The 14,105-nt window shown below is 38.1% G+C and overlaps 1 long non-coding RNA gene across 1 annotated transcript; it reads left to right on the plus strand.

The window, feature by feature from the left end:
- The first annotated feature begins 2,670 nt into the window (after nt 1-2,670).
- LOC309681150 lies at nt 2,671-12,299 on the plus strand. The gene is made up of 3 exons (XR_014270022.1): nt 2,671-2,774; nt 3,182-3,288; nt 12,273-12,299. It is a non-coding gene; the product is annotated as an uncharacterized lncRNA (long non-coding RNA).
- The last annotated feature ends 1,806 nt before the right edge of the window (nt 12,300-14,105 follow it).

Raw genomic sequence — 14,105 nt, forward strand, 5'->3', positions numbered from 1 at the left:
GCCCGAACAATTCAAGTACAAGTCAACAAGTGTTTATAAAACAAATGCCAGAGCTGGGAAAACATGTAACAGCAACAATGTGAAGTTTTGAATATATTGCTGCAGTGTTTTCTATAGCTGGTATTCTCATACTGATTGCATGTTGTATAAGTAATAGAATAGTTTGTTATTCGAAAAGAAATATTATTATTCTGACATCAGAAGTGAATGAAGCCGTTGGGTCTTTAAATCTCATTGCTGTAGAAGAATGAGGAGTGCCCAAGTCATGCTGGCTTTTTGGTTTTGGGGTTTGGTGGGGTTTTTTGTTTGATTGATTGTTTTTTTTCTTTAAAGCTGACTATCTCTTATGAAGCTCTACATGATCGGGGTGCTTTTGTTTGGCTTGGGTATTTAAGTACTGTGAAAAAAAATGGGGAAGCATGGTGTAAGAGATTAATACACCTATGTCTCTGACTTTTACATTTTCCTTTTAATTTAGGGTGAGCTTTCAAAAGAGACACTACTACAGTAAACACCTTAGGGGACACCACTTAATTTCCTTAAACCTTTGAAAATCCAAATACTTTCTAGGGGGTGAAGAAACGTCTAAGCGTAGGATATACAAAAGCGATCTGCTCTTCCTTCAAAAACAAGAAAGTGAACTATAAATGCTTTCACAAATGTGTTCCTCTTAGGTATCATCAAAACTTGCAGACCTGGATAAGCAATGTGCATGCGCTGTTTTGCAATAGTCGTGTGAATTTACCCATCTTTCTAGCAATAATGAAGTGCAGAAGAGCTGTAGCCGTACTGTTTTAAATATTGATTTTATTTTCTTTTTTAAATGATCGCTTGGGCATCTGAAAGTCAGACTTGACACGTATTATTAAATATTGACTTTTCAGAGCCTCAGTCAATCTTTTAAGACATTGAGGAATTTTATCATATAGGCTTGGGAAGCACTGTACCCTTAACATAACTACAATACTGCTTTTTACTATTAGTTCAAAAACCCGATAAACCTATTCCTTAAAAAAAGGTTATCTTTTCATTTATTTTTGTATTTTCAGAGGATTGACGTGATGCTCTGCGAAGAACGGAGCTGTTCTAATGGAGGATATCTTGCTTTTCATGTGAAAATATTTTCTTGCTCATCTCATACGAACTGAGTGTGTGTTAGCAGCATAAGCAACCAACTTTTGTTCTCGTGTGCTTCAGGTAAGATGTCTTGCAGATTTTTTTATTTTTTTCTTTGCTAATAAGAGATGGAGCTGGGTATTCCTTTCTTGCTCCTAAGTAACACAATGTTTGCCTGTTCAGCAAACCGAGACTTTAGAAGAATAGTCATATACTTGCATGTTTTCTGATAAGGTAAAACTAGTTTGCAGTGTTTGTAGTGGATCAGTGAACCTGATCGTTGTATTAAAATAGCAGTTTAGTGCAGTTTCTACTGTAAACAATCCTTTAATAATGTTTCTATTAAATTATCTTAAGACTTAGGATTATATATCATGTAGCCACATATTATTTAATTGTTGGCCCCCCACCAACTGTTTCATAATACTCTGTGTCACATACCTTGGGACGGTTTCTAGAGACAGACTCTTTCTCCTTACATGTATCGTGTGACTATGAGATTATCTGATCTACTTTCTTCAATCTTCCCCTCCAGCTGAAGTCTTTGCTCTAGGAGGGACTTTACTCTTGTTGAGGTAGAGCTAAATAAGTCCTATAAACCCGGGAGGATTTTAACATGGGTGAGCAGTATGTTGGTGGTAGCCTTGGAAAGAAACAACTGCTGATTCTGTAAGCGCCAAGGCTGCAGGGTGTCAGAAGCTGGGAGTACATAAGGGAAAAATCACAATGCGCTTGCCTCGGTCTTTCCCCTAGGATTCATTACTGGATCGCGTCAGGGGCAGGATATGGGGCTGGAAGAGCTTTTGGCCCTGGCCGGTACGGCCCTTTTTGTGTTTTTGTTACCTGATGCATCTGAGCTTTCTTACCTGCCTCATCTTGTGACGTGGGCTTTGGTGGTAGGTCCTCCACCGCACCTCGGGATCCATCCAGAAGGATTGGGCGGGAAGCCACCCTGCACCTTCCGTGATTATTTTCTGCTCATTTCTGCTCATCTGCAAAAGCAGATGCAGCAGTGTTCAGTCTTTCATGCTATTTGCTGACCCTCTGTCAGCAAGTGACAAACATTCCCTGTAAAGTGCTTGGATAGGGAAAGAACAGAAAGTAGTTAAATTGAGAAAGTTCTTTGGCCAGCTGTGCTTTGCGGTGCCTCTCAGCAGAAGGCGTTTGTTGTCTTTCCGCTGACTAAACCAAGGCTGAAATTTAATTTGAATGTCCTCTAGACGTGCAATACCCCTGGGAATGAATCCTATAAAACAGCCTGTATCAGACCTGTACAAACCGTAGACCTGCTTAGTTAGTCTGAATGAGCTTTAACCTCATTACGTTAGTACAGAATAATTAGTAGAAAACTGAAATGCAATTTTGTCTAAAGAATGGCAGTTCTGGGGCTTTACCTCACCTATAGCCTTGCAAGGCTTTTAGTGTCCTGACAAGCAATCTGTCAGAGCAGGAATGTTGAGTGCATTCATTTTTTACTTCAGTTCTTCTCTTACAGGAGCTCAAGTGACTCCACTGAAACTCTGGCATTTATCACAGACAAAATTAGGTCAGAAGAGAGCACAGAGGTAGGGAACTGAGAAGAGATAAATTCATCCTTAGAAGAAAAAAAAAAAGTCTCAAGCTGCACACTTGGGTTTAATTTATCTCCTCCACATAAGGTAGGTCTTTTCCTAAGGGATTTTCCAGCCAAGCTAACAGTATCTTTGATATAAATGTACTATCAAGTTCTATAGGAAGAATATTAAATACTTTTTGTTGAGCTATGTAACTTCAGGTAACTAAAGAACAGGTGTGTTTTTTTTCCCTAAATATAAACAAAAGCAGCCTAGGGAAGAATCTGTTCTGGTTTGGTCTTATGCTTTGTGTCCAGTTGTGCAAGCTGCTGAGCATGTTTAGGTAGCAGCAAGAGTAGCTGGACCTATTTGTCATTGGGAACTGGATGATCTTTAAGGTCCCTTCCAACCCAAACCATTCTATGATTCTAGTAAGCACGAAGGGTTACCTTGATGCAAGCTTCTGCAAGCGGAAAGATAAGGCAGAAGCTGTTCAGCTCTTTCCTGATCAGGAGGAAGAACTTGACAGAGCTCTGGCCACCAGACTGCGACTCTGACAGCCGAGTTGACCAACGACCCCTAAAATATTTAAATACGGAGTGAAGCAAGTCAGCAAAACGTATGTGATTCCAAATGTTGTGTGGTTTGTGTCAAATCAAGGTTATGAATAGAGTCCACATGGTCCAAGTGTAAAATATCTGAATAGAAGCACCTCCAAAATTTGACATCTGCGCCCTAATACTGAATGCTCATAGTTGAGGCTAAGTTTAGCAGCATTTAGAAAAAAAACTAGTCCTTTTTGAATGCAAAATACATTCTAGTTTAAAAAACATAAATATAGCTGAATGATGGTCTTGTTTTCCCTCATCTCTTAACAAAACTCTGTGTGGGAGTGTACTGCAGCTACGCAAAGTGTATTCGACAAAACTAGTAGGTGTTCACTTAAAAGCACCTATTATTACTAAGTAATTTCTAACAATAACTTAACTTTTGATGCTTCTGATATTACAAATTATTTTTGAAAGTATTTTTTAACAAATTGTCAAATATTTATGTAAAAGCATTTACTATATTTACAGCCGTGTCTTGGGACATCAAACACTGACTTTTTTAGCTAATTTATTTTAAGATTTATTATCCTAATTTAGCATGCCCCATAGTAAAATCGGATTCTGAAATGTAAGGATAGAGTTTTTATAAGGTTGGTAAATCAAAGTTTTTCTGTTAAGATCCTACTGTTATTGCTAGGACATATAATTAGCCAGCTTCTAAAGAATTACCACATCTGCATATGGGAAGAATAAATCACTGAGGTAGAAAGAACAAGACCTTCTTAATGTCCTTGTAAATAACATGGAAAATCTGAAGATTTGCCTGGGAGCCGATGTAAAAGAAAAATCTAGTTTAATGTGCTGACCTGATTCTGTTCCTCTCAGTAACCTTGCTGTAAGGTTTTAAATCAGATGGAGCACATTTGAGAAACCTAATAGAAAGCAGTATGGATAATGAAGTGTTTTAAATGAAATGCAGAAAAACATTGGTGATTCTGGGTTTTGTGGTTTTTTGTTTTGTCGGTTTTATTTTCTTTCAAATATGGCAAATGATTTTAGAGCATAAGGATATATACACCAGTGTGTTTGTTTTGACATGCTGTCACTTACATTAAAAAACCCCCAAACCTGTGTCTGTGTGCATTCACATACATGTGTGTAAACAGACATTGTATTTCACTGAGATGAAAGATAATGATTGTTTTCTTAAGAATAACAGACTACATTTTAACACAAGCTTTAAGAACTTAATGTTGGTTTTCAGCTATTTCTACCCCATCTGGCTGCAGCTACTACTTTCTTCAGGTTTGACGAAAAGAAATAATTGAAACACCTTTTCTGCATCTTAAGTATCAGCCGTGTTAGGTATCACAGCTTAAAAACAAGACTGAGAAAATTAAGCTGTATGTCTCGCTAAGTGGCAGCACGTTTGCAAAGATGATGATAATGGGAATTACAGTAGCACAGACTAACTGCTTTCTCTGATACCAAATGAACATGGTGCTAGAGCATTTCCCTTTGAAATGCTGCAGTTGCTCAAGGGCTATGAGGGGCAATCATTTGAGGCAAGGACAAGTCAGATGTCTCTTTTGAAGTGCCAAATTGTATTTTTTCGAGCAGTGTTCTCAAAATGAAAGATAAAGTTCAGAGTCTTTTGCAAGAGAGCTTCAGTGCAATCTGCACTTTGGAGAAAAGTCATTGGGGTTTAAGCGTGAGTGATAAGGACTTCTGCTGTACTAAATGAAAGAGCAGGACTTCAGAGTTCAGTGTTTGCCTTGCAACAATTGCCAGCTTCTGATATCTAGATTCCGAAGCGAGGTTGATCTTTGCTCTCAAAATTGCTAATTTTGTCTCAGAGGTTGAAATTGTCAGGGAGAAACCAGACCTCCCTAAAGATGAATTCTGGTTTTCAGTTCGACAGATTGCTTCTAGGTAGGAATCGTCAGGATGCCTTCACGGTTTTTTGTTTGCCCCATTATGCTGTGTATGAATGGAGCTGATTGGGAATTTTCTGGTTAAAGAAAATTGATCTAATTCTGATTAATAAGAAATCTTCCTGACCATGCTTTGGTTGGGTGGAAGAGAAGAGGACAGAAAGGTCCTGCTGTCAAATAGCAAGTAACACCATTATGGAAGTTTCTACAAGGAAGCTGAGAGTTCAGGCTGAGATTTCTGTCTCTTCTGCATGACCTGAGGGTGTCCCCCAGCCACCAGCTGTCCAGACAGGGTCTCTTGCTCTGTTTATACGAAGTGGAATAGCTCCAGCAGAGCTGGAGGTACTTTCTCCAATATAGTTGGTGATCAGGCTACAGCTTTGGCATCTTGGAGACCAAAGTTCAAACCCCCTTTCTGAATCACCAAGAAGAATTTACTTTTGGAACAACTTGAATGCAAAGGATTCTCTGCCACGTAAAATCCCATGTCGAGCAAATCAGACACGTGAGTCTGTATGTCGGATGGCTCAGAGGTGTGCCCTGAGAGCTGGGGTATTCTGAAGTGAATAATTGGGAATAAACGACAAACTTTGAAAGCCCTCCATTTCCATTCTGATGTGATTTTTATTGTTTTAAGTCTTAATCTTGCACAGGATTTCTCTGTTAGTTCGTAGGGCAGTCTGTAATAATCTGACCACATGGGTAATATTGAGAGGGTCGAATGGGCATATGACCATATATTTCTTCCTTACCTTCTACCACTTGCAGAATACTTGCCAAACGCCATGCATTGCTCAGATCACCCGCAAGGAGTGAATTATGGTTGCGTAGCAAGTAGGTTGTCTATGAGATCCCAGCTATGTTGTGGAAGGTTTCTAGATAATGAGGGAGGGAACTGGAAAAGGAGGGGAGTGCAAAAGGAGGCAATGAATTAGACAGGTTAAATGGTATCCCAGATACAGCATGTTAAAAATACACTCCTGTACAAAATGAGTGTAGTCACCACTAAATGAACTACAAAATGGTTCTCTGAGGAAGGGATGACTGCCCAACAGTGGATTTCTGCGAACTGATTCTTATTTCAGTGTTTTCCATTCTCTTCATGAATGGGAACCACGGTCCTGTTCTAGATCAATCTGTTTGGAGACATCCATGCAACTTCAGCCTTGTTTTCTTGTCTTTCATCGCTGCCTCCTCCTTGCTTTATTCCCTCACTGTCCACCCCGGCCTCTCCTCAAACTGCTGCCGCTTGCTCCTCGCCTCCCTGCCTGTCCTGCCCACGTTGCTGGCTGTGAAGCAGCGGGAGAATCAGACTAAACAAGATTTGCCTGTGCTGTGCCCAGGTGAGTGTTCAGGCATGCTTCAGAAGGGGAGCCAGTGACTGAAACAAAATTAAGTCAAATAATTGCAGGCTGGCTGGCTTGCTTGCTTGCTAAGATAGGCTTCTTTGGAAGAATTCCCTTTAAATACTGTAAGATATCAAAATACACAACTAGATGAAAGCATGTCCCTAATACTAGGATGAGCATGTCTTCCAAAGCATATTGCAAAAAACCTGATATAATAAATACAATTCTCTGATATATGAGAATAAAGCAAGCGGTGTTAACTACATGTGTAGTGTTTGTGACACCAGGACTGTAACCAGTCCCAGTATTATCAGTGTGGCCCTGTGGGGTTGTAACGCTAAGCTACATGGAGTTGTGTTACATCTTTGACAATTGTCAGTAGGGGATGCTTAAGGAAGAATGTGTAATGTATCAGCATACGGTGATACTTCCCAAGAACATTTTCCTAACCTCCAGCAATTTGTAGTTCAGCAACTTTGTGAACCAAAGGTAGTGACTTTGCAGTGAATAACTGAATAGCTACCCATTTAGTATTTGTAACGAGGGAGCGAACACTTTAGCAAATGTTATGTGAGCACATAAAGACTTTGTGTTCAGTCTATATATACGAGTGAGGGAGATGGGGAATTATTTTCCCCTTTTCCTGAATTATGAATGTTTTACTGAAGAACGTATATACTATTTTTTAGTTAAGTTCTGAAAACAAGGGGAGAGTTCCATGGTAAGGAGTGACTTGATAGGGGAAATTAAATAGCGATATTTAAAATAACATTAAGCAATGTTCTGGATGTTATGAACAGTGTTTCTGATTCCCATTGTAAATCTGGTCTTTAAAGGTAAGCAAGTTCTTTTAAATGTTGTGGCCTTGTCATTCATTTTATAGGTGAATTATTTTAGCATTACTTGGACATTTAATCTATCATGTAAGTCTTTAATATGAAAGGTAGGATGGCCAATTATTTCTCTTTTATGTAATTTTGTTGTAGGCACTGATATACAGCTCTGAAGAATACTTTCAGGTTCAGGTAGCATTAATAGCTGTCCCATGTAAAACTTCCTCATGTTTGAAGAATCTTGTGGCAAATATATATCTATTTTTAGTTCATTACTGTTCAAACTTTGATGTAAAAATATTTTACATAGAACTATTTTGTTGTTGTTGTTATTGCAGAGATGCATTAAAAAGCAATAAGCAAAAATTAAGTTCCTTTTGTAGAGGATTTAGAAAATTCATGTGACAATTCCTAATGCAATTCTTTCTCTGTGTCACAGTACATGATCACTTTTGATATCCAATTTTAGACCCTGGTCCTGCAAATTCAAGCATGATCATGACATAAGAAGATTCTGGGGATCTGGTGCCTCCACCTCTGAATAAACCTTGGAAATGTAGCCTAGGGAAGTCTGTTCAGCAAATCTTTTCTAGATGTCTCCAATTTAGCTTATCTAGAGTCTGGGTCTTCTGTGGCAGGAAGGAAGTTTGTTTCAGGCCTCACCACAGTGACTATTTTTACATGTCTATTGTCTAAAACATAGAAGTAATGTTGGAGATGAAATGAAGAATCATCTTATTTTTCCCTCCTGCATAGGAATGGCAAAAAGCCAGGTTCTCAAGTTCCCACCTGCTGGCACTCCTTCCACATCCATCAGTTTTCATCTCCTGATTGTGTACTAGTACAGGATGGAAAGTGCTCCTGGACTGTGAGAGTCATGGGGTGGGTCTAGAAGCCAATTTTTTCAATTCCTGAGAAAATGTTCTAAACATTATACCCCTTCCACCAAAGAAAGATGCTGTCAGCTTCCACTTCTCTGAGCTGCGCAGGTAGAGCTTCAGGTGTCTGTGCAGACTTGTTCAGTTAAGCTGCTTCCCGGGTCAGCCTTTTGAATTTGTGTGGCTAAATTCTACTTCCTGAATTCTTCCCACTTTAGGTAGCTGAATTGTCAGTAGATTTGGCCTCCAGTCTGCTGTGGTAAATCTTGTTCATAGACATAATGACAAAGCCCCTCTCCTTTCAGACTTTGGTGTCATCATGTGGACTAGTGTAGATGTGACTGATTTATTTTTAATTCATATTATTAATTTCCTGATTGCAAGAACTTTTTTGTGGCTATTTTATTTCTGTCAAGGAGAAACTTTAGACTTTTATGGGAAAACGACAACACAGGGACTAGGGTGATTTGGATAGTCTGAGGCTGTAGCGTTCACATTGCCACGGTTATTTGCCAATCAAGTATCTTCTCTAATTGGAGTATAACAACCTTGGCCATTTATCATTAAGCATTGCAACATCAGTCTCTGGCCTTTTACTGAACTCTTAAGAATTGTGACTTTTCGTTGAACTCAGCTTTTAGTTCCACTGACCCTATTGCCCATTTATAACTGGTGTGCCATTTATCACTCTCGGGCTTAGAAATATGGTTGGGAGAAAAGACTCAAGTGCAATCATTCACACCTATGGTCTCTTTGTATTTGGACTTCCCAGTTTCTGTGTAGTGTAACTGATACGGAGAGATTAGTTACAAAACTGTAATTCCATTGAAGGATTGTGACGGTGCTGTACCATAAACTGTATATGATGCTCAAGAGGTTTGACATCATCAGGGTTCTCAGATTAAGTTACAGCATCTGCTATTAGTCTCTGTCAGTATCTGTTTTAAAAGAGGATTTTTGTGTAACCTCAGTGTAAAATATAAGATATTTTGCAAGTTAGGAAACTTGCTGTTGCATTAATCCTTTCAGCGTGATATTAATAGTTAAACTATAGCATGACATAAACCAGATTTGATACAAAAAGACATAAATATTTCTATTTATATGCTACAGAGAAATTCTCTGTACTGACTACTGACAAGATCTTGGCACGTCAGACTGAATTGGGACCACTTTGGCATTTTAACAGTTTTGCCTTCTAAAATAAAAAAAAAGAAAGCAGCATGTAAACCTATCAGAAGGAGTTATGGGTGAGCCTAGAGTATCAGCCCAAGAAAAAAATCAATGTGTAATTTAAAAGCAAAACAAACATACTACTTTCTCTCTTGCATTCCTTTTCCTTGTGTGGTTTCTGCTATTTACACACACATACTTTTCCTGTGCCACTAGGAAACTATAGCTTTCCCTTCTTTAAGCTATTATTCACACCTTTGTTTTATCTCATTTTTCTTCATTTCACTCTTTCCTGCCTTTTCTTGTGAAATTTTCCATCATTTAACTGAGAAAGAGCTGAGTATGTTGTGCTTGGATGTGATTTTGGCCAAGGAATGCTTATTTTTAGAGAGATTTATCCTTACGTAGAAGAAATAAGGAATTGCTTCAAAACTCCATCAAAGTATGAAGTTGTTGCTAATATGGACAGGAGAGTCTTCATAAGGGAAGACTTTGGAAAGCTGAATAGCTCCAGCTGAGACTTTGGTAAGAACTCTCTTGTTATGAGAAGAATAAATCAAAGCTCAGGATTTCATGCCATGGAAATAAAAATGTTTTCTTCGAAATCAGAAAGATTTTTTCATTAATTTTTATTTTTTGTTCACTGCAATATGAACCACTCAGGAAAACAATGATTAGAATACCTTTTTCAGTTGGCATTCTCTAATCAAATACTCCAATTTTTATAGAAGATCCAACAAGCAAAGTGGTTTATTTTGACCAGGTTCAACAATGAACAGCACTTACCTTATTTGTCATTCTTTCTTAAGCTTCTTTTTGCCTCCTGTATCCAGGCTGTGTCCTGGTTGGATTGTGTTTCCCACGCCATACCTCCCTGATCACAACATTCCTGTGTTGTGTTATGATGTAAAAAAGGAGGGTGCAGAGGTGCCTTTTCCTAATGTCTGCCTTCAGTGTGCTTTTTTTAGGATAGAGAAATATTAATTTCCTACGAAGCATTCAATTTATGCCTAATAAGCAAGGAAATATTGAGTTATACGTCATATTTCACAGTAAATCTGTGCCAAAGCTTCTGACAACTTCCCTTGCATTTTCAAACCCGCCTTTCTCTTTACTGTGAAACACAACCCCCTCTCTGGTGTTACTTGTAAATATTCGTAAAATAGCAATAAAACTTCTAAGAAGTAAAAGAGTGCATGATGAGAGACTACCTGTCTTAAGGACCAAGTAATCAATCTCAAGCCACAAGAAAAGACTCAGACAGGAAAAAGTGTGGACACTTTTGTTTTGGTTTTTTTTTTCCAGTTTTGGATTCCCAGTGCATATAGGCACTTTCTTGAAATTCTGATTAAAATGTCTAATGTCCAAGTGAGACATAAGGCTGTAGAGCTGGCGTTTTTTCCTTCATTCTCAGTATTTCCTATTACCTAGCTCTAAGTAGGTACATGCCAATATTCAAACTTTGTCTCTTGAGTAAGGTGGTTGTCTTGAATCTTATGCTGAAGTGCCTAACTCCGATGAGAAGGCCTTGTCCCCTCACAAACGGCTCTGAATTTTACGTATTTTTTGTACATCTAGTCTTATTTTATGCTTTGCACTAATTACCCTTTAGAATAAAGAAATGTTGTGATATCCCAATGCGGCTATTGGTTCGGGTGCAATACCCCTTATGTTTAATTAGTAGATAATTAGTCATTAGTAATTGTGAATGTTATATATTCTGCAAGCCTTTGCGACCAGCATTGTTGTGTCGAAAGGGTTTCAATTTTCATTCATTCAGGATAAGGTACTTAAGCCACTATGTTTCTGTATTCAAAGTTGGTACTCAAATGAAGCCCTGTAAATCTTTGTTCCTCTCAGAGGGGGAAATGTAAATGACAGGAACCAGTCGCCGTTAATACTGGCCTGTTCAAGATGGTGTAGTTTAAACAGTGTTTCATAAATCAGGTCTGGTTTAGTCTTGCTTAAAACGCTCCATTTGGTTTTAAAACTGGGGCTGTAACCGAAGCAGAGACATCTGAGGAACGGAAGGTTATTCTGGTTTAAATGTAGACAAACTGGTTAATTATTCGATTCTTGCGTCATCTACTGGTAGCTTCTCTGGAATTTCCCTGCTCCCTAAAGTATTGCTTAGTAGATTTTAGTTCATACTATTTTAAATTACTATTTCACAAATATTAAAGCAAGCATTTCAGTGCAAGCTTCAATAGATTTATTTTGGAGCTTTTATATTATGAATAAAACAGGATGGTTAGTGCTACTCCTCTTTTCCACAGAAAAAGACACTGTGGCCCATTGTAAAAACAAAAAAAGAAGAAAATGAAGATGCTGCTTCTAGAGATTGGAGAAGGGCTCTTAGTTTCTCTTTGTGGCCTATCGACTGAGGATTTAATTTAGTTACATAAAAAGGTGGCTCTCCACCAGAGAGCTGACTTCATAACTCTGTCTCTGGAACAACAAATTATCCTCTGTCTAAAAAGTATGTGCAAGTATTTTAGAGCTGCCTGGGTGAAGTGAGTTTTGTTTTTTCCTTAACAATTCAGAGAGCATTGAGAAGCAGTCTTTATCTTGTAGGTATATAACATCATACTCTTAAGATAGCTTCCACACATGTTCTTCTGTTTGGGGGTAGCATTAGCTTTTTGTTCCTGAGGCAGTAAACCCTTGGGAATTTCCCTCCTGAGCGTGCAGAAGGAAAAATGGGGACAATTAAGTTGCTTGTCTTTTTAGTTAATTTTTTTCTCAGTGGGTTATGAAAAATTAAATAATTAAAATTGGACTATATATAATGTACTGAACTTGCTCTGCTGAGAGGTTCAATGTTGTCCTTCTCAGTAGGAGGACAATTTATACTGTAAATAAAATGAGTTCATTCTGTTGTCCAGGGACCGAAGGGGCAAGTGGGAAAGGAGTGACTAGTGCAAGCTGCACAGCGGTAAGATCCAGCTTTAATTTATCAAACCTAGCCTTGCTTCGGTGGCTCTGCACAATTTAAATAAGACTTGTCTCAGTGTGTACATGTGAATTTTATTGAATAAACTCCCTATCTGGTGATATGAGCTTTTTTTCATACGGCTTATGTGATCTGTAATAGACACTCTTACCCCTTTCCCTCAGATTTGAAAAAAAATTGCAGTGGCTGCTGACGCTGTTTTTTAATGTGCTTTTTAAACATTGTGTTCTTCAAATTTGAAGTTCAGGAAAAAATCTTGTATTTTAGTGACAGCAAAATGCCTAGAGCTTAGATTCTTGCAAAAGTGAAAATGCTTTGTGACATGAATGCAATTTACCCTCTTAACATTCTCCGTACAGTGCTCTCTGATCTGTTTGCTTCCTGTGTACTTTCAACCCCATTGAAAATGCCTTAAGGTCCCACTTGAGAACACTCATGAGCCAAAGTGTGCTGAACCTCTGGAAGATGATCAGAATGCTCTGCAAATTGATGCATCTGAGCGTTCAAAAAAGACCTGGGGAAGATTGCTTTCTCCTAGAGCTTGCTTGTAATTTCAGATTTGATGATAGTTTCACTGCTTGGAAGTATATGTACGTATTAAGGATTTGTTTTTGGCAGATCTCTACTGCTGAGTATTACAAAACATGCAAATTTGGTCATGGAAATATATTTTGAAAGGTGGTATCTTGATTTATTTTTCGCCTTGAGTAAAGTTACTGTAGGAGAGAAAAAGCAAGAATGATATCGATGAAGTAAAAATGAGTCTACTGCTTTTATGAGAATCATGTGAGAAGCTGTGAGGAGATACAGCTTTAAGGAATTAAAAAACAAACAAACAAACAAAAAAAACAAAACAAAAAAAAAACAAAACAAAACAAACAAAAAAAACCCACCAGTAATAGTGCACCTGATGGGTTTCTTTTTTCATGGTTGCATAACTTGAAGTAAGATATGACTATGATTTTGACATATTATTTTCCTTTTTTTTTTATTTTTATGGAAAGCTTAGAAAGGTTGCATAAATTTCCTTTAGTTTAGCTCTACAATTAGAACTGCATTTCTGTTGCAGCTTCCTGTCCTAACTCTTCCTGAGGAGGAAACAAATGCTCTAAATAAAATAAAACGTGTGTAAATATAATCAGGAAAGAGTGGTTAGTACAAGTGTAATAGCATTATATAGAAATAATAGGCAAGTCCGTCCACTTGAAACTTTAAGCACTGTCAGCTTTACGTTGCCCATGGATTTGCTTTTAGGACCATTTTATGCTTACCTTGATTGTCCTTATAGCTAATTATAGGCTCTGTCCCATGGTCTAGACGGGTAGACATGGTGCTTAGTGGTGGTTTTGGCAGAGTTAGGTTGATGGTTGGACTTGATCTTAAAGGTCCTTCCAGCCTAGATGATTCTATGATTCTGTGGTCTACACTGAAGCTCACACTGAATTAATGATTGAACCTATTGACGACTGTTTACATTAGAGCTACCAAAGTGGCGTAAACCAGCTTGTAAAGTCAATGGCTTTGAAAGCCCCACAGCATTTCAGGATAGCCCAAAATGTGTTACCAGGCTGGAGGTCTGTATTTGCTCGTTTATATTTTTTGGCCAAGTAACTCTGTGCAAGCTCAGAGGTTGTGTTTTTTTCTAGTTTCAACAATGTAGACAGTCACTGACATGTAGCTTTTTGTCTTCAAGTCACAATTTCCAAATAATATAACATTTGTCATTAACACGCGTTTCTTCTGAAAGAATATATAGCCGTATTTA

The sequence above is a fragment of the Vanellus vanellus genome, assembly GCF_965231255.1.
Source record: "Vanellus vanellus genome assembly, chromosome: 1".
NCBI classification, from domain to species: domain Eukaryota; kingdom Metazoa; phylum Chordata; class Aves; order Charadriiformes; family Charadriidae; genus Vanellus; species Vanellus vanellus.